The sequence below is a fragment of the Mauremys reevesii genome, linkage group 9 (genome assembly GCF_016161935.1).
Source record: "Mauremys reevesii isolate NIE-2019 linkage group 9, ASM1616193v1, whole genome shotgun sequence".
NCBI classification, from domain to species: Eukaryota; Metazoa; Chordata; order Testudines; family Geoemydidae; genus Mauremys; species Mauremys reevesii.
Genome location: NC_052631.1, coordinates 8,255,660 through 8,273,889, shown reverse-complemented (window position 1 = coordinate 8,273,889; position 18,230 = coordinate 8,255,660). Strand labels below are relative to the sequence as shown.

Sequence of the window (18,230 nt, the reverse complement as noted above, 5' to 3'; positions counted from 1 at the left end):
TGTGCTGGCTTCCAAACTTGGTCTCTGTGCAAGATTCATCTCACTTTTTTCTGGGATGGAAAAATCAATCAAGACTGCCAGGAACACAGGGTAGGCTTTGCCGTCAAAAACTCATTAACACCCATGGTCGAATGTCCCATTGCAGCATCAGTAAGGATCATATCTCTAAGAATATCTACCACTGCTAGCTTTGCCAACATCATTAGTACGTACGCCCCAACAATGTATTCTGTCTCTGAGGAGAAGGGCTTGTTCCATCAGCATCATCAATAAGCTGTCAGCTGGTGAGCATCTCTATCTGCTTGGAGACTTCAACACTAGAGTCAGCTCCAATCAGAAAATGTGGCTGCGATGCATTGGTCATCATGGAGTGGGGAAAAATGAATGACAATGGGCAAAGACTACTGGAGCTCTGCACCCACTGAGGGCTGTGCATTACCAACACCTACTCCGGAAGGTCTCGTGGACACACCTCAAATCTGGACACCGTCACCAACTGGATTTCATTGTCACCTGTAGAAAACACTGCCTACGGGATGATCTCCACACTCAGTTCACAGTGTAGACTGTGACATGAACCCTGTGCGTGTATGCTGTGAAATAAGGCTTTCACTGTGGAAATTCCTTCACACCAACCAAAGCTGTTGCCTGAGCATTAATGTCAACAACACAAGAGACTAAGGAAGGTGTCTCCAATTCACTCTGACTCTCAGGGAAGCTGTCACAACAAGCACCTCCCCTGAATGCTGATGCATCATGGAACACAGAATGAATATCCATAGGGCAGCTTTTGGTAAAGAGACTGTACAAGACAAAGACTGGTTTGCAGCATGCTCTGAAGAAATGCCTCCAGTTATTGCAGCAAAATACACAGCGTATCTCCAATGCAACACGAACCCCTCTCCTGAGACAGGTTCTAACCTCAGAATGGCTCAGGGTGCATGGCAATGAACAGCCAGGCAAGGTGCTTAATCATGCTGGTTTGCTCTGTGCGAGAAGACATAAACCTCCTTTGAGAATGGAGCTCTATGAGAAAGAAGGATCTATCAAGAAAGTGATAGATCCTTCAACCAAGAAGACTGCCCCACTCATATGCAACGTTGACAGAAGCAAACAGCGATGGGTGACAATGAGCTTGAAGAGGTAATCACCTCTCTAGCACCAGGAAAGGCTACAGGAAAAGAGGGAATTTCAGCTGAAGTACTAACCCAAGGAGGACAGGTTGTGTTTACACGCCTGCACAACGTCTTGTTTTCCTGCTGGAGGGAAGGAGGTTTACCACAAGACATGAAGGATACCAACCTCATTACGTTGTATAAAAACAAGTGAGATCAGAGTGAGAGCAACAACTACAAAGGGATCTTTGCTTTGTGGCTCAGCTCCCCCCATCCCCCCAAGGAAGAGGAGTCATGCAAATGGATTCCTCCCATCAGCTGAGTTAGCAGCTCAGAGCACATTGCGGGAAGGGAATAACAACCCCTACCAAGAAGGAACAATATCTTTGTGCTGTTTGAACTCTTGGCGGGGCAGGTACAGGACATACAGAACTTGCTTGCAATAGAAGTGTCTATTACCTTTTAAACTGAAGACTGTAACTCACTGGTGTGTGTTTACCTGCTTTAACTGTGTATATAATGCTCATTTCCTTTTCCTATTAATACATCTGTATATAGTTTATTATAGGATTAGCTATAAGTTTTGTCTCTGGTGTGATATCTAAGGTGTGATTGACCTGGAGTAAGTGACTGGTCTTTTAGCAGTAAGAGTAACCTGAATACTGTTGTGATTCTTGGTGTAAGGGGCCATCTATTAGAAAGGCAGGCTTACCTGGGTGACGAGACAGATCAGAGTATCCAAGGGGACTGTCTGTGTCTCCATGTTTATACTGTTATAGTGCCTGGGGAGTTTACATTTGATAAGTGGTTGGTAAAATCAATGTAGGATTCACAACCAATGTGGGGTTTGTGCCCTGCTTCATCACAGTCTGCCCTGAGCTTGGTATTCTTGCTCTTGAGTCACTGCAAGACGGCCTGGCAACATCTAAGAGCAAAAAGAAATGTCAAACACCTGCTGAGAAGAGAACTTCTTTTCACCTCTGATGGCGTGCTTGTCACACATAGTGAAAAGGTGCTCCGGCAACTTTGCGGTAGCTTTGCACTAGCCTGTGATGATTTTGGACTAACCATCAGTCTAAAGAAGACAATGATTACAGTACAAAGTGTGCTTACTGCACCACAAGTTGTGCACAGTGTCTGCTATCTAGGGTCAACTGTCTCAGATAATTTATCTCTAGATGATGGGCTTAATTCCCTCCTCAGAAAGGCAGCCACCACATTTAGTCAAGTGACCAAGCACATGTGGGGTAATAGAAAATGCTGACACTGAACACCGAGATAGAGGTCTACCAGACGTGCATTTGGTGCACACTGCTGTATGGTGATGAGACCTGGACTACCTACAGCAGCATGACCATGAGAGAAGGCTAAACACCGTCTGCTCTTGCTGTCTTTGTCATATTCTAAATATTGAGTGTGAAGCCAAAGTTCCTGCCACTGAAGTACCTAAGAAGGCAATCACTAGTCACTGCTAATCACTAGTCACTGTTCTCAAACTCAGACAACTCTCTTGGCTTGGTCACCTGCACCGGGTGGGCGATGAGCACATTCCATAGGCTCTCTTGTATGGAGAACTTGTGGATGTTCCAAGGCCACTGGTCTGACGTGGGCTCAGGTTCAAGGACATTCGAAAATGGACTTGAAAACGTTTAACATCAACACCACAAACTGGGAAGATGCAGCTAGCAACGTGCTACACTGGAGGGCTGGACTGCACCAGGGAGTCAGAGGTTGAAGAGAAGGGGTTGAGAGAGAGGAAAGCTAAGGGAAGGGCAGGTCTACACTTCGGGGAAAAGTCGATCTACGTTACGCAATTTGAGTTACATTAGTAGTGTAACTCAAGTCGACCTAGCTTAAATCTTTTTACTGCAGGGTCCACATTATGCTATGTCAATGGGAGACACTCTCCCGTTGACTCCCCTTACTCTTCTCGTTCCGTTGGAATACCGGAGTCAACGGAAGAGCGATCTGTGGTCAATTTAGCGAGTCTTCACTAGACCCACTAAATCGACCCCCGGTGGATTGATCGCCACAGCATCGATCTACTGTTAAGTGTAGACAAGCCCAGCAGGCATCAAGTGCTAGTAATGTGCTGGCTTCTGGCCCTGTGCCTTATCCCTGCATTATCTGTGGCTGGGACTGTTGCTTCACAAATGGACTTTTTAGCCACTTGTGATGCTGCAGCATGAGTCACAGCAACTGAACTGCTTTGGCGCTTACTTCATGGCCTTTTGCCATTCATTTAGCAGATTGGGAACTGAGGCACCAGGAAATTAAATGACCAAGGTGTCAGTCTACGTCACATCCAGGAACTGAGCCCAGGTCTCCTCAGGTTTGGTCCAGTGCCTTTATCGCAAGTGCTGGCTGTGACCCAGACTCAGTGTGTGAATCTGAGCACTCCGTCACCCACTCCTACTTACTCCTATCCTCCCATCATCCCTTTCCCCCTTCTTTGGCCCATTACCATTCTCCCTTCACTAGAAACAAGTTGCTAATCCATCCCTGCAGACTCCTCCACTGTAGATTGCTAATCACAGATCCTGAATGCCGGAATGAATGGTGTGATGCAGTGGACACCCATGAATCTGTAATGAGGCTCTGCTTCAGATTAATTGGTCATTAGGCCAGAATACCAGCGCGTTACCAGGAAACAACTTGTCATCAGTACTGCTCTGACTTTTTATTTGTCTCATTTTAAATGTCTCTGTTCTCCGTCTTTCTCTTTAGCAGGAGAAAGGAGAGATCTCCATGCCAAAGAGATCAGGGACAGGTTCTGTGACTCCTCTGTTCCCATCTCTGAAGACCAGCCAAAGAGTTCCTGGTTTAGGCTGGAGGGGAGGCCCAGGAAATTCTTCCAGGCCTCTGCAAATCCAACATGCGTGCTAATCTAGCCAAACATGAGGTCCTCCATCTAGGAATAAAGAACATCAGCCATACATACAGGCTGGTGAACAGTGACTCTGAAAAGTGCTGGTGTCATGCTAGATAACCAATTGAACATGAACGTCTTGTGCAGTGTTTTGGCTAAAAGGGCTAACACAATCCTTGGGTAGGGGAATATTAGGTAGGAGTAAGGAGGTAATATTACCTCTCTCTATAGCACTGGGGGAATGGTGAGAGAACCTCTGAAATACTGTGTCCAATTTTAGTGTCCACACTTCTGAAAAGGATATTTAAAAATTGGAGAGGGTTCAGAAAAGGGCTCTGAGAATGATTTGTGGTATGGAAAACATGCCTTACAGTGAGAAATTTAAGGATCTCAATCAATTTAATTTATCAAAGAGGAAGTTAAGAGGCGACCTGATGACAGGCTGCACTGGGAAAAGATGTCTGATATCAAGTTTGCTAGCCTGGCAGACAAAGGTCTAACAGGACGCAGTGGCTGGAAGTTGAAGCTCAAAAAAACCAGATTGGGAATGGGGCACAAATGTTTAACAGTGAAGGTAATTAACCATTGGAACAGAATACTGAGGGACGTGGTGGAGTCTCCATTGCTTGTAGTTCTCAATCAAAACTGGGTGTCTTTCTAAAAGATTTGCTCTGCAAAGCCACAAGTAACTTGGCTAGATGTAGGACTCACTAGGTGGAATTCTCTAGCCTGCATTATGCAGGTCAGACTAGTTAGGTAATCATACTAGCCCCTCCTGGCCTTAAACTGCATCAATCAAATGAGAGAAATTCAGAGCAGTTTCACATGGATCATTTAGAGATCGCTCCTGTTGAAGGAGCGGAGTTTAAGGCATGCGTCTGACCAGTGTTCTGCCTCCTTGTGATCCTGCTCCTGTACCTTCCTGCCAGGGAGGAGGGCAAATCTGATAAGGGTCAAAGTTAGCCCCACACATGGAATTTCTGAAGTACGCCTTGTTTGAAGCCAGACCTGTTCCCTGTCCTTGGGAGCCACAAGCAAACCCGTCTCAGCTCACAGGAAATAGCAGCAAATCTGTAAAACATGTTATCAACAAAGTCAAATCACAGCTGGCCCCTTCAGAGGCTTTGCGCCGTAGGTGATTCTGTGGCGGGGAATTACCCAGACCAGGATAGGCAACCTATGGCACGGGTGCCGAAGGCGGCACGCGAGCTGATTTTCAGTGGCACTCACACTGCCTGGGTCCTGGCCACCAGTCCGGGGGGCTCTGCATTTTAATTTAATTTTAAATGAAGCTTCTTAAACATTTTAAAAACCTTATTTACTTTACATACAACAACAGTTTAGTTCTATATTATAGACTTAGAAAGAGACCTTCTAAAAACGTTAAAATGTATGACTGGCACGTGACACCTTAAATTAGAGTGAATAAATGAAGACTCGGCACAGCATTTCTGAAAGGTTGCCGACCCCTGACCCAGACTAAAGGACAGTCTGTCTCTCTGAATCACCTCCCAGGATCCTACACTCAGTAGCTGTTAGTACCCAGGATAAAGCTGGCTGGATGTGGAAAGAAAGCCTTCCAGGTAAGGGCTGCTGGCTGTGGGGCACCCTCATGGAGGAGAGAAAGATGTCCTGTCAGAGTCCTGCCTCTGAGAACACAACGCTAGATGTGGCTGTTTGCACCAGCCTTTCCCGAACAGGGCCCATGCCACTCGGCCTATGCCTCCTCCTCTCCGGAGAGAAAGAAGCGGTGGTGTTAAGTCCTAGGACACCCCGAAGCCTAGCTGCTTGGGCTTCAAAAGCATGCAAAGTTGGCCCCACTTTGCTCCCATTGAAGTCGAGGGGATTTTACCTGAGCATGGTACCAGCCTGGCAACTATGTACTGGCATTGGCATGGTATTGGACATTATAAATAGGGTTACTCCATATTGTATCATTGGCATGGCAGAGGGCATTACAACTGGAATTATCTCCAAACTGTATTATAGGCATGGTACCAGCATGGCAGTGACATACATAAGAGCTGCCGCACTGGGTCAGACCATGATCCATCTTGCCCACTACTCGGTCTCTGATAGTTGCCTGTACCAGAGCTTCAGGGGGAATGCACAGAACAGGACAATTATGTAATGATCCATCCCATCCTCCACTCCCATCTTCTGATAGCTTCTGGTTTACGGACACCCAGAGCATGGGTTTGCATCCCTGGCCACCTTGGCTAATAACCATTGATGGGCCTATCCTTATAGACTTATCTAAATCTTTTTTGAGCCCAGTTATACTTTTGGGCATTGCAACATCCCCTGGCAGTGAGTTCCACAGGTTAGTTGTGTGTTAGGTGATAAAGTACTTCCTCTTGTTTGTATTAAACCTGCTGCCTATTAATTTCACCAGGGGACCCCTAGTCTTTGTAGTGTGTGAAAGGATAAATAACATTTCCCTATTCACGTTTCCCACACCATTCATGATTTTATCGACTTCTATCATATCTCCCCCTTAGTCTCTTTTCTAAGATGAACCATCCTGATCATTTCAGACTCTCCTTGTATGGGAGCCATTCCATACCCTTGATCGTCCTTGTTTTCCCTTCTCTGAACCTTTCCCCGTTCCACTCTATCCTTTTCAATACTGTGTCCAATACTGGACACAGTATTCAAAGTGTGGGTGCACCATGGGTTTATATAGTGGCACTATGATATTTCTGATGGATCTGCACTGGCGTGGTTTTGGGCATTACAAATGGGATTAGCCCTCTGGCATCCTTGGGTCGACCCTGGGCGCTAACAAACCATTTTCGCCTCTCTGCTTACCAGATTTTACTGAAAGCTCCAACTTTCCCCTCCGTTTCCAAATGCGCAGTAACATCTCAGCCCCTCTGCTTGGAGCTCCTGGAAGGCACAGGAAAAGGGGAGGCTTGTGATAAACAGATGGGAAACAGGGGAAAGAGTCAAACCAAGTGAGGAATGAGAATGAGAAGAGAATGAAGTGCAGATTCCTGACTGTTAAGGAGAGAAGATTATTACGTTAAGAGCGGCTCCGAACTCCCAATTCTCAGGGCATGAAACCTGCACAATTTAAAGTAGTCAAAACAAACCCTTTGCCGCTATTTATATTTTAGCTGCCTCCAGGCGGCAAAAACTTGACTCTATCGTCCAAGTCTAATAGATTCCAGGTGTTTTCCAATAAACTACCCTCCGCCAGTGAGAAGTCTGAGTAAGCTCACAGCACCTTTCAGTTCCCCCCTCTCTCGCACTGTCCGGAGGGAGCTCACCCCAGGAGGCTGACAACCCTGAGCAAAACCCAAGTCGCCTCCTCTGCAGGATGACATGTGCACAGGATTGCTCCAGGCCCTAGTTCCTTCCTTCCAGCCTCCTAGAGAAACCCCAGTGAGCCATTCACTCCAGTCAGATTGCATAGCTGAAAAGTGACTGAACTGAAACGTTGGCAGCAAATCAGAGACTCCTCTTAGGGGGAGCTTTTCTAATTAGCGAGGGGCACATTGCAGTTACATGATTTAACTCTTAGGAAACGGCCTCGCTCCCAGGTGGATAACACCTGTGAGCAGACTGGTTTGGGGGGGGGGGGCTGCGAGGGTCACAGAGGGGGCAGTAGTGCAGGAGGTCAGGGAAGGTTTCTAGCAGGAGAGTGGGGCAAATTTGGACTCTTCTCTGGAGTAAATCCCAACCTGCCCTGCCTCCTCAGTGCCTGGCTTCTCAGGTACCGGCTCTTGACCAAACTCTTGGGCTGGGACCCAGCGGAGGGAAAGCAGATTGGCGGGGAGTGAAGACAGACCACAGAGAGTGAATCCCCCTGATGACTGAACCTGGTGATATTCTAAACAAAAAGAGCTCTCAACCGTGCTCATAGTTGTTTCTGTTACCCGAAATTGGGTCAGCTAGTAAGCTTAGGGAGGACTAATGACCCACCAGAGTTTGGCAGAAAGCAGCACGTTTATTATTCTGATAGCTAAGCTCAAAAGAAGGGGGGAGGGTGTCACACTCGCATACTCACGCTCCAAGGACAGGCACGGCACTGGAGATGTCAGGATCCTTCAAGGTAAGTGTCCCACAGCGCAGCGATGGATGGTGTGATGAAGGTAAGTCTTCCCGAGGCACGATGGAATGTAACACAACGAACCACTGGCCAGGCAGTCCGGGCAAAGGGCCTTCACGGGCGGTACAAGCTTGCGAGTGCACTCCTGAGCACATGGCCCCTTCCCCTTTTAAGGACCTGCTCCTCATGGCCTGTGACTAGAGATGACTTGGCCGCATCTGGTTGGTCACACTCCATCTCGGGCAGTGTCCATGCAGTGTCCATGCACGGGGTGTGTTAGTGCTGCCTAATTAGAATCCCAGATACCTTGTCTACCTGGGAGCTCTTCTGATCTTCCAGCTGTTCAACCAGCCCATTCATCCCACAAGCATTCCAGGGGGGAGGGGGAGGGGGAAAGCCACGTCACAGGTATTCAGAGAGAGAGAGGAGACAAAAGGGGAGGTGGCGGGGAGTGTAACAGACCTTTTGAGCATACAGGTTATACAGATCACTGGTGATCCTACAACAGCTTCCGTCGCGTCACACTGGCTCAAAGCCATTTTAGGCTTCAGAGTGATGTTCCTGGATTTCTTTTGTATAGTTGGAAGGATTCGATTTTTATCAGTAAATGTCAGTAAATGTCGATTTCACCAAACACACAAAACTCGTCGGAAAAAAATATTACCTGAGGGAATCTAATGCACTAATCTCAGGACTATTTCCTATGACACAGCAGCACCGGGACAGTGCTAATGCTAACGCCACAGCAACAGAGTGCCAAGGCAACATGTGATTTCCAAAAGAAATGCTACACCAGTGCCAGCGTGAATGGCTCATCAGGCCCGGTGCTCATTATTACTACTCTGGAGTATTTGTATGGTAGCCCTGACATGCCTGGCACTTTATAGACATGTAGCTATGCCTCCTGCTCCAAGGGCTTTATAGGTAAATTAGACAGTATCTCAATGAACAGAAGAACGAAGCGAGTTTTGAAGAGGCACCTAACGTCAGCGAAAGCAGATGCTGATAGGTTAACGGAACAGAAGCCTTTAGACACAACCCCCTGCTTTCCGAGCACCCGCCAGGCTCCAGACCCGTAGCCTTGGGGCTGCAGAGGCGTGAGTCTGTGGCAAGGTGCAGAGTGATTAGAAGGGAACCGGTGCAGCCTCGTGGCCAACCGCAGATGGGAAAAGGCAGCCCTGTGTCGTGCTGCGGTGCCACCTTAGAACCCAGACGCCACAGCACGCTTTCTGCTCTGGCCCCTCCCCATCATGTACCAGCTGCATGTCCATCGTGTGCTTTCCAGGTGCTTGTTAAACCCAACTGTTGTCTCTGGTCTGAAATTAGTTTGTAAGGTACTTGGAGCAGGGACCGTGTCTTGCAATGTGCCTGTACCGTGCCCAGTGCAATGGGGCCCTGAGCCCGACTGGCGCCTCTGGGTGCTGCTGTCGCAATACAAATGTATGTTCGTTATCTCTGTTGAGCCCGCACTGACCTGATCACGTCCACATCGCTGGCAGGCACAGGGAGAGCACAGCTCAACAAAAAGGAGACGTAGATCTGAGTGTCATGCCCATCTAACCACTAGTCCACACTCCCCTGCCAGAGCTAGGAATAGGCCCCGAAATTCCTTGTCTCCGACAGTCTACTACTATCTATCAGATAGTTTGTCACCTCGTGTATGTCAAGAGCCTTCCAGGAGCTAGATAGACAAGTTGCACTGGGGTTCTTGACCATCCAAGGTCCAAACTCTGCTGACAACCCATTCAGCGTTTCCTTATGGTTGCAGCTGATGTTCCTGCATTTCTCTTTAATCATTGGTGTATTTAATTCACAGAATGAGAACATTTCCATAAAACCAGGTTACTGTTGTTATCTAAAAACATAATCTGTCGATCATGGCAAGCCAGGCAGCAAAGCCCAGGGGTTCCACTTTCTGGTCGTGTGTCACACCTGCTTGTGGCTGGGGTCGTGCACTGGGCTGTTTGTAGGTTGAGAGGTGTGTGTTGGAGCAGAGGAATGGGGCATCGAGCCAGGCTGCGGAGTGCACAGCAAAAAGCTCATCCTCAAAACACTAATTGCTGACAATCACCAATGACTCATATATCCATGAGGATTTTCAATTATGAGCCATAGTTGTGCATGTCTGTGGGTGGGTGGGGCATATCCCAGTGGTAGAATAAACTGACGTTGCCGTAGAATTTAGGGGGTGTTACTGTAGAGTTTGACCCCCATTATGCCATGGAGTATGTGGGACCCGGGGCTGATCAGGGAAAATTTCCTTCCTGACTTCTGCCGTGATGGGATTAGCGTCATTGTCTCACATTTGTTTTTACTTGCATTTCAGTAGGATCTGGAGCTCCAGGCATGGACCGGGGCCCTATTATGCTACAGACACAGAACAAACAGATGGGTCCTGCCCCCAAAGAGCTTACAGTAAATGGAATCAAATTGCATTGATAGAGAACGCTCAGCTAGCTGGTATCTTGCTTGTCACCGGCTTGAGGAAGCTGGCAATGCTGGGATCTTGGCTAGGGCATCAGCCGGGCATTTGGATGATTGCAAGTGGGCTCCCTGTGCAGCAGGGTATTACTTGACAGGTAAAAGTGGCAGAACAGGATTCTGAGTGGGGAAGGCACCCATAGTTCACGCTGAATCCTCCCTCCTGCTTTTGCTACATCCCCATGCCAGGGGAGGAATAGAAAGTGGGCGGGAAGAGAAAAAGGTGGCTGAACGGCATGTCGCTGGCACCCAGCAGCCTGCTGAAAGTTTTATTACAGAGATAATAAAGTTCAGGTAGAAATTGTGCACAGCTGGCAGGAACTGGACTGCAGAGGAAGCTGCTAATAAGTTTTCCTTTTTCCCTGCTTACCCAGAATTTCATCTGAGCAAGGAAACCACCCCAGCTCCTTGGAGAGCAATTTCCAAGAATTCATTTCTGTTCTTCGTGCTTGCTTTCTCTTTCATCCAGTTAAAGAGACATAATTGCATGAAACCAGCCCTGATATTAACTCTTAATACAAAGCTCAACACAGGCCTGTTAGCATGGAGTGTGAAGGCAGGAACGTGAGCAGGGAAACCCCACGGTCCCGATTCTCCTTTCCTCCATCTCTGGGCTCGGTGCAGGAGTGGGGGTACGGAGGGGAAGGCAGAAGTGGTCCCTGAGTCTCGTGGCTTTGGGGTTGCAGAGGTGTGAGTCTGGGGCACAGTGCGGTGTGAGTAGAAGGGAGCGAGTGCGGCCTGGTGGGGCAGATGCAGATGGGAGAAGAATAAATGGATGTTGCTGTAGAATGTAAGGGTTGTTACTGTAGACTTTGATTCCATTATGCCACCATGCCATGTAGTGTGACCTACAGCTCTAGGTTGGATATTAGGAAAAACTATTTCACTAAGATGGTGGTGAAGCACTGGAATGGGTTACCTAGGGAGGTGGTGGGATCTCCTTCCATAGAGGTTTTTAAGGCCCAGCTTGACAAAGCCCTGGCTGGGATGATTTAGTTGGGGTTGGTCCTGCTTTGAGCAGGGGGTTGGAGTAGAACCTCCTGAGGTCCCTTCCAACCCTAATCTTCTGTGATTCTATGTGAAAGGTCCATTCTCCAGGCTCTGTTTCCAGTTGGGAATCCCCCTACCCTAGAGCACCAGCTCCGTCCACTCGATGGCCCAGTTATTGCAGTGGAGTGATGCGAAGGGGCTGCAGTGGAGCTGAGAATCAGGCTCTGTCTTCCCCAGTGGCTGTCCGGCAGCTTTAAAAATACTGGGATTCTCTGTGATGTTGTGTCTCCAAACTAGCGAGGTTGCAAACTTTTGAGCTCTGCTGCACTAGAAATTCTTCTGGAGTCCCCAAAGGAGCCTGGCCCCACCCCTACCCCTCCAGCAGCGGATGAGCCACGTCTGCACCCACTTATCCCCCCAGTGCAGCAGGAGATGCGTCCCCCTTGTTAGTCCCAGCATGTGCTGCCAGCTGAATGCACAGGCCTGGCCTCCTCCCACTGTCCTTAACCTCAGCCCAGGCCATCTCCCCACTCCCCCTTAGCCCAGCCTACTGCTGTTGGAAATTCCTCCGCAATCTGGTTTTCTGTTGCATTCCTTGTACAGTGGCTGAAGCAGGAAGAGTCTTTGCCAGAAATAGCTGCTGTTCAGGGACTACACTTTACAGACTGGCCTATTTTTAACCCCTTCGTTAATTTGCCGGGGCGGGGGGAGGGGCAGGGGAACGCCAGATGGCGCACTCCTGTATGGTGCCGTACGCCTTTAAGTGCCAGTGTCCCCCTGGAACATTACCGCTTCAACGGGGACAAGTTTGCTGCGCGTACTCGGTACTTTCCATTTAGCAGCGCTGTGGTGGTTAATTACACACAGACCAAGTCACTCAGCCATTCCTGCAGTCTCACATTGTGGGTTTAGGCCTGTGTGTGTAGGCAGATGATCAAACAGAGGTACACATAGGCAGATGTATGTACGTATACACGCACACTCTGTGTCCAGGTTCTCTCTTACCCAGCCGCATATACTCCATGTTTGGGATATTTCTCTCTCTCTCACACACACACACACACACACACTCCAGAGTCTCGCTTACCCAGGCACACATGTGTCCAGGATCTCACATGCGTGCACTGTCTGGCTCCTTCTCTCTTACACATACAGACTGTGTCTAGGATCTCACTTACCCAGACACCTATGCACACACATCCTGTGACTGGGTTCTTGCTCTCACACGTGTACCCTATCTGGGATCTCCCACACATAGAGACACACTGGGTCCAGGGTCATATACAAACTGTGTCCGAGATCTCACACAGAGACACAGGTACACACACACTGTGTCTGGGATCTTTCTTTCTCTCTCTGTGTCTCTCACACACACACACATTCTCACACACACACAGTGATGTCCCGTAGAGCTGTCCGATGTGTACACAAAACAGCTCCACGTTATCTCCGGAGCAGCCTCTGCTGCTTGCAGTAGTTTGAAAAATCATGTGGCAGAGCACCAGTGATGGGGCCAGTGCTTGGCAGGAGCTGCGCGGCAGACTCTGGAGCTGGGCCCAGGATGACAGTGCACATGCTCAATCTTGTCTCCTTTCACATGGAATTCCTGTGACACAATTAAACCATCTCATTAGATGCTATTATTTACTTAAAAGGAACTCTTGTGCCGGACGCTGAGGCCCGCAGCTCAGCCTCTCACACATCATTTGTGTTCTCTCAACAGCTTTGAAGTAGAACCGTTCCAGCAGCACTTCCACCCTTTGGCGGCTCCCGCCTGCCTGGGTGGAGACTATGGAAAGAGAGTTTACGGGATAGGCTTGATGTGGCAGGACAGCTTGAGTCTAGTCTTAGCCCAAGTCCTTATCCTGGAGAGCTTTTCCCAATGCTGTCATCACACAAGAGCCAGAGGAGGGGAGGTGCCAGGTGTGACACTGCACCCCGTAGTCTCCACAGCGATATTATTATGTAGGATTATGGCATAATTATGATGCATTTTGTACAAGATAAGTCATAGGAGGGGTCATTGGAAAAGTGATGATTTGCTGAATATGATTTTCCTATTTGTATGCATGTATCATTTTTGTATCTGAAATTATATTGACTAGGGATCTGTAATTCAAATGGGCTTACTCCCACAGCCAGCCTTTCAGGTATAACAATGAAGAAGCCAGATGGGGCTGATTTCCCATCAGCAAAGACAATGGACTGTGGAATAGCTTAACCTTCCTGTGGGTGTTCTGGCCAGCCTGTAAGCAATGGCGGCTATAACACTGCAAGGTCATGTGACTAGACCACATGTCTCTGGACTCCATCTTGGGACATCAGTATTTTTCCACAAACTGGTCTGGGAACCAAGTTTTGAAACAAAGGGTTCCTGACATATGCTAAAACTATATAAGGCGGGGAGTGACATCATCTGTGGGTCTTCTCTTCCCACACAAGAAGACTCCTGGAAAGACCCGAGCAGCAAACACCGACCTGGGGAAAGTGCTGGACCCAGGCTAAAACGATTTCTAGCCTGTGTATGAAAGACCTGGGGATTCCAAGCTGTAAAGCAAACACAGCTCGCCCCTTAAGAATCTGCAGCCTGCTTGTATCATCGCTCAGAGTGAGAATCTGCTAGTTCATATGCTATCTTTCTAGTATCTTAGAGTTAGTCTGCGTTTTATTTACTTAGCAAACAGATCAAAGCAGATTGCCATCACTTATAATCACTTAAAATCTATCCCTTGTAGTTGTTAAACTTATTTTATGTTTTAATCCAAACCAGTGAGCTTTGACTGGAGTGCTTGGGGGAAATCTGTACTTGGTTACCACAAGTGTGCATTGTTCTCGGCACACGGAGGGAGAGGCGGACCGGGTATTAAACCCATATACTGGCCAGATTTGACCAGGGCAGGGTGGTACTGCTCTGGGGTCCTAGGCTGGGGAGCCGGTGGTTAGATATCCTGCGTGTAACTGCAGCTGGGTGTGTCCCTACCTGTGTGAATGCTGGTGAAAGTGCAGGCTGGAGGGCTTTGCAGCTTGTCACAGCAGCACGGTGTGAGAGGGAGTCCAGGCTGGTGGGTCAGAGGGCTCAGTGGTTCCCCAGTTCCTCAGTGGTTCCCCCAGGGGAAACCAGTGACGCCGGGCAGCTCACTCCGGCTCTGCTTGTCACTCCTAGAAGGGATTGTGGCCCAGATCCACAGGGATTTGTGTGCTGAAGTCCTAGTGAAGAGCTGGACATTGGAGACCATCTTATAGAGCAGCAGAGGCAGAGCTGCGAGACATGGGCTCTTCACTCGTTGATCTGATGTACTCGATTTGTAAATGCCCAGCCTGAACTTGGGGCATGCTACACCCATTACCAGTGGGCCAGCATGTCTTCAAAATCCATGGTCCCATTCCCACAGCCTCACCCTGCATGCTACCCTCCAGCCCGCCGGGGAAGCCTGAGCCTGGGATGCCAACAAATCAGAGCCCTGTTGGACTGAAAGGAAAGAGCTGATTCCAGAGCTATGGACCCCTCGCTGCACGTTGCCCCTTCCCATCTCAATCAGGGGACGGTGAGCTGAAGTGCCACGACAACTGCTACTGCCACAGCATCCCACGCGTCGAGAGGCAGGGAGCCGGGTCCCAAACCACATACCAGGCTTTTCTAGGATGAAACCAGCACCTTACATTCCAGCTGGAAATTGATTGGAGGCCAGAGCCAGATCTCAGAGCATAGCTGCACCATGCCCTGGGAGAAGCACATGTGACCACAGACGAGGACTGCAACGTCTCATGACTTCCAGGAACAGGGACATGAGCCATTGGTCACAAGCTACAGTTACAAGGTCAGCATGGCAGTGGGACAGGAACCCGGGGCTCCTGTGCCGAGCCACTCCAAGCTCAGGTGCTAGGAGCTTGCATCAAGATGCCGCGCAATTACCAATGACTCATGCTACCAGCTGGCTCAAACCAGGACATAACGAGTTGGAGCTGCCCTTAGGCTGAGGGAAATCTTCAGAGAAACTCTAGGAGCAGACAAATGTGGGGAGAAAGCAGAGGCCAATGGATATATTTTGCTGGTGTTATTTAAGTTACCAGTAAAGCCACATTCCAGGAAGGGAGCAGATTTGGTTTGTATACGGTCTGCTGTGTGTATGCTCTATTCAGAGCCAGTTGGAACATCTCAGACTGCAGTTGGCTTTGGGATAAGGGCATTCCCCAGTGAGGCTATTTTTGGGGTGCCGTCCCCCTCTACTTCTTTCCCCCCACAAATCCTAATCTCCTTTCTCCCCCACCAAATACGATCAATGTCTCCACTGTCCTAGCCGGTCCCCTTTCCTTTCCATCTCTGCCCCTGTCCTTTGCATGGCTTATGTGCGCATCAGGCCTTGCCTTCCCTTCTCTCTACACGGGTGTGTTGGAAGGAGGCCCAGCGGACAGGACATGTCCCAACTCAGGACAGCACGGGACACCCAGAGCTTCTCTCTCTTTCAGACTAGGCCCAGCTAGCAGGCGTTTCTGTCCATGTGTTTAGACCTCACTGTCCTGAAAATTAGGGGCCTTCTTAGCCCCTGGCCCCAAAACAGATTTGGTCAGATAATATTCATCAGATCATTTATTTGAAAAGTGTCACGTTATTCACACAGTTTAAATGACTTGCCCAGCTCCCCTCCCAGAAGCCACATCTGTGCAGATACAACCAGGAGGTTTGCCAGGCCAGGCAGACTTCCCCTCTGTGAAAGTTCCTTGAAGGACTCTGCACTCATGGCAGGTATTCCTGAGGCGCTCGCCACAGGCTGCAGGGATTATTCTGATTCTTATTTAATTGTATTATAGCAACATCTACAGGCTCCAGTCAAGACTGTGGTCCCATTGTGGTAGGGGCTGTACTACATACACCTAGTCAGAGACAGACCCTGTGCTGAAGGTCTTACAATCCACACAGAAAAGGCGGATAATGGGTGGGAGGGGAAGGAGAGTCACAGAAAGGGGATGTGACTTGCCCACTGTCACACAGCAGGTTGGCAGCAAAGCTGGGAATAGAATCCACATTTCATCTGGAGGCACGTGCCATGCGCTGCAGCGGTCTCTGATGGGTTCTCTGGAGGCACTTTCCATGCACTACACAGATCTCTGGTGGATGCTTTTGGAGTCACTGGCCATGTGCCACAGAGATCTCGGCAGGTTCTCTGGATGGAGAACTTGTCCCACCACAAAGATCACCAACAGGTTTTCTGAAATCACTCCAAACCTGCTGGAGCATCTCACAAAGTCCTGGGTTTCCGTCAGCTGCTGCTTCTCAGCTGCTGCATCTGCCAAATAGTTTGGGGAGAGAAGCCAAGTCAGGCAGTTGGGAGATAAATCTAAACGCTCTTTGGCTGCACTGGGCCTTTGCTCTTGATTAATGGAACTCAGAGTTTCTCCTTGCATTGTGCTCCTTCCTGAGTGCTGGTGAATCTGGGTTTACAGCCCTGGTCAAGTGTTTCTTTTAATTATACACTTTGGGTATGTTTTCAGTGCGCACATACACAATTGCTTGTGCATGTGCTCTGTGTGTGTGTGTGCATTGTGTATATGTGTTAGGCTTGACCATGTGCCCCCATACTCATACTCACCTTAACAGTCCCTTGTAATGAAATGTTAAGAGGTGCTCGCAGTTATCCTAACCGTAGTTTGCTTTGGGATTGCTTTATTCTTAGCCAAAATAGTCACACTACAATTAAAGTTGCTGCAGTAAGTCTAATGAATATTAGGAAAAAAAAATCCAGAGAATATTAACCCCTAATTGTTGAGAAATGAGACGTTCAGATGGTTATTTTATTATATCCATGAAGCACCAAAAATGCCCTGGATGCTTGAAAAGGCACAAAATACAATGCCTACCCGCTAGGAAACCCAGAGGGAGGTAACATATGTAAAGATTTGAATCTTCTTTCTTTTCATATACACAAATCCATGCATGTGAGAATTAACCGTATATATTCCAAGAACACCTTCATTCTGACCCCCCAAACATAGCCACCAAGAAACATAGTAGTTAATTGTGAGTTAAGGACAGTTTTAAAAGACTTCAAACACCTGTTTCAAAACATAACATATAATACATCTACAGTAACTATGCCTTGCGTCAGACTATAAAAAATACCCTTCAAGGTGCATTACACATGCATCTTCTAACTGCAAAATGTTACCGTTTTAACTATTGAATTACAGCAAGAACATTTTTTGTATTTAATAGTGATCCTAGTACATAACCAAGATACATCTTCCTACAGTACTTCCTCTATTATACTAAGTATATAATTCCTAAAATAACACATTAGACTTGCATTAATTATTGTACTTATGTAAGTAACTTCCTGCACCATGTCAGAATTATTAGACACATTGTTGAGCAACTGTATTACTATACCAGGAAAAAAAAACAAGGGGGAGTGAGAGTTAAGATTGTAATTGGTAATTCTGATTTTCCGATGTCTAGCTTTGTGCTGGAAAATGTCTGAACTATAAGGAAATTAGAATCTTTATGTTCATTATATTAACTTTTCGTTTCCAGGTTTAAATGGTTGGGGGTCTTTTTTTTTCTTCTCTTGGAAACGTTCTTTATATTTATTCTTTCTGTTTATGTAACTTCCTGTAGCAGCCTTGCCCTTAAATTAATTAAGTTTTTGTCTATGAATTTCCTTGTTTTTTTTTAAATACAATATAAATTTAAGGTATATTAAGCACATAAATTAGGCTTGTGCAG

At 47.8% G+C, this 18,230-nt stretch overlaps 1 long non-coding RNA gene across 2 annotated transcripts in view; it reads right to left on the bottom strand.

The window, feature by feature from the left end:
* Window positions 1–4,750: 4,750 nt before the first annotated feature.
* Window positions 4,751–18,230, bottom strand: part of LOC120371353 — a 40,539-nt gene continuing 27,059 nt past the window's right edge. The window contains exons 5-6 of one of the 2 annotated variants that reach the window (XR_005584300.1): window positions 6,796–6,873; window positions 4,751–5,055 (exon numbers count right to left, since the gene is read on the bottom strand). This is a non-coding gene — a long non-coding RNA (uncharacterized LOC120371353). Of the gene's footprint in view, window positions 5,056–6,795; window positions 6,874–16,430; window positions 16,795–18,230 lie in introns of those variants that run through there. The other variant, XR_005584301.1, reaches the window with a different exon arrangement.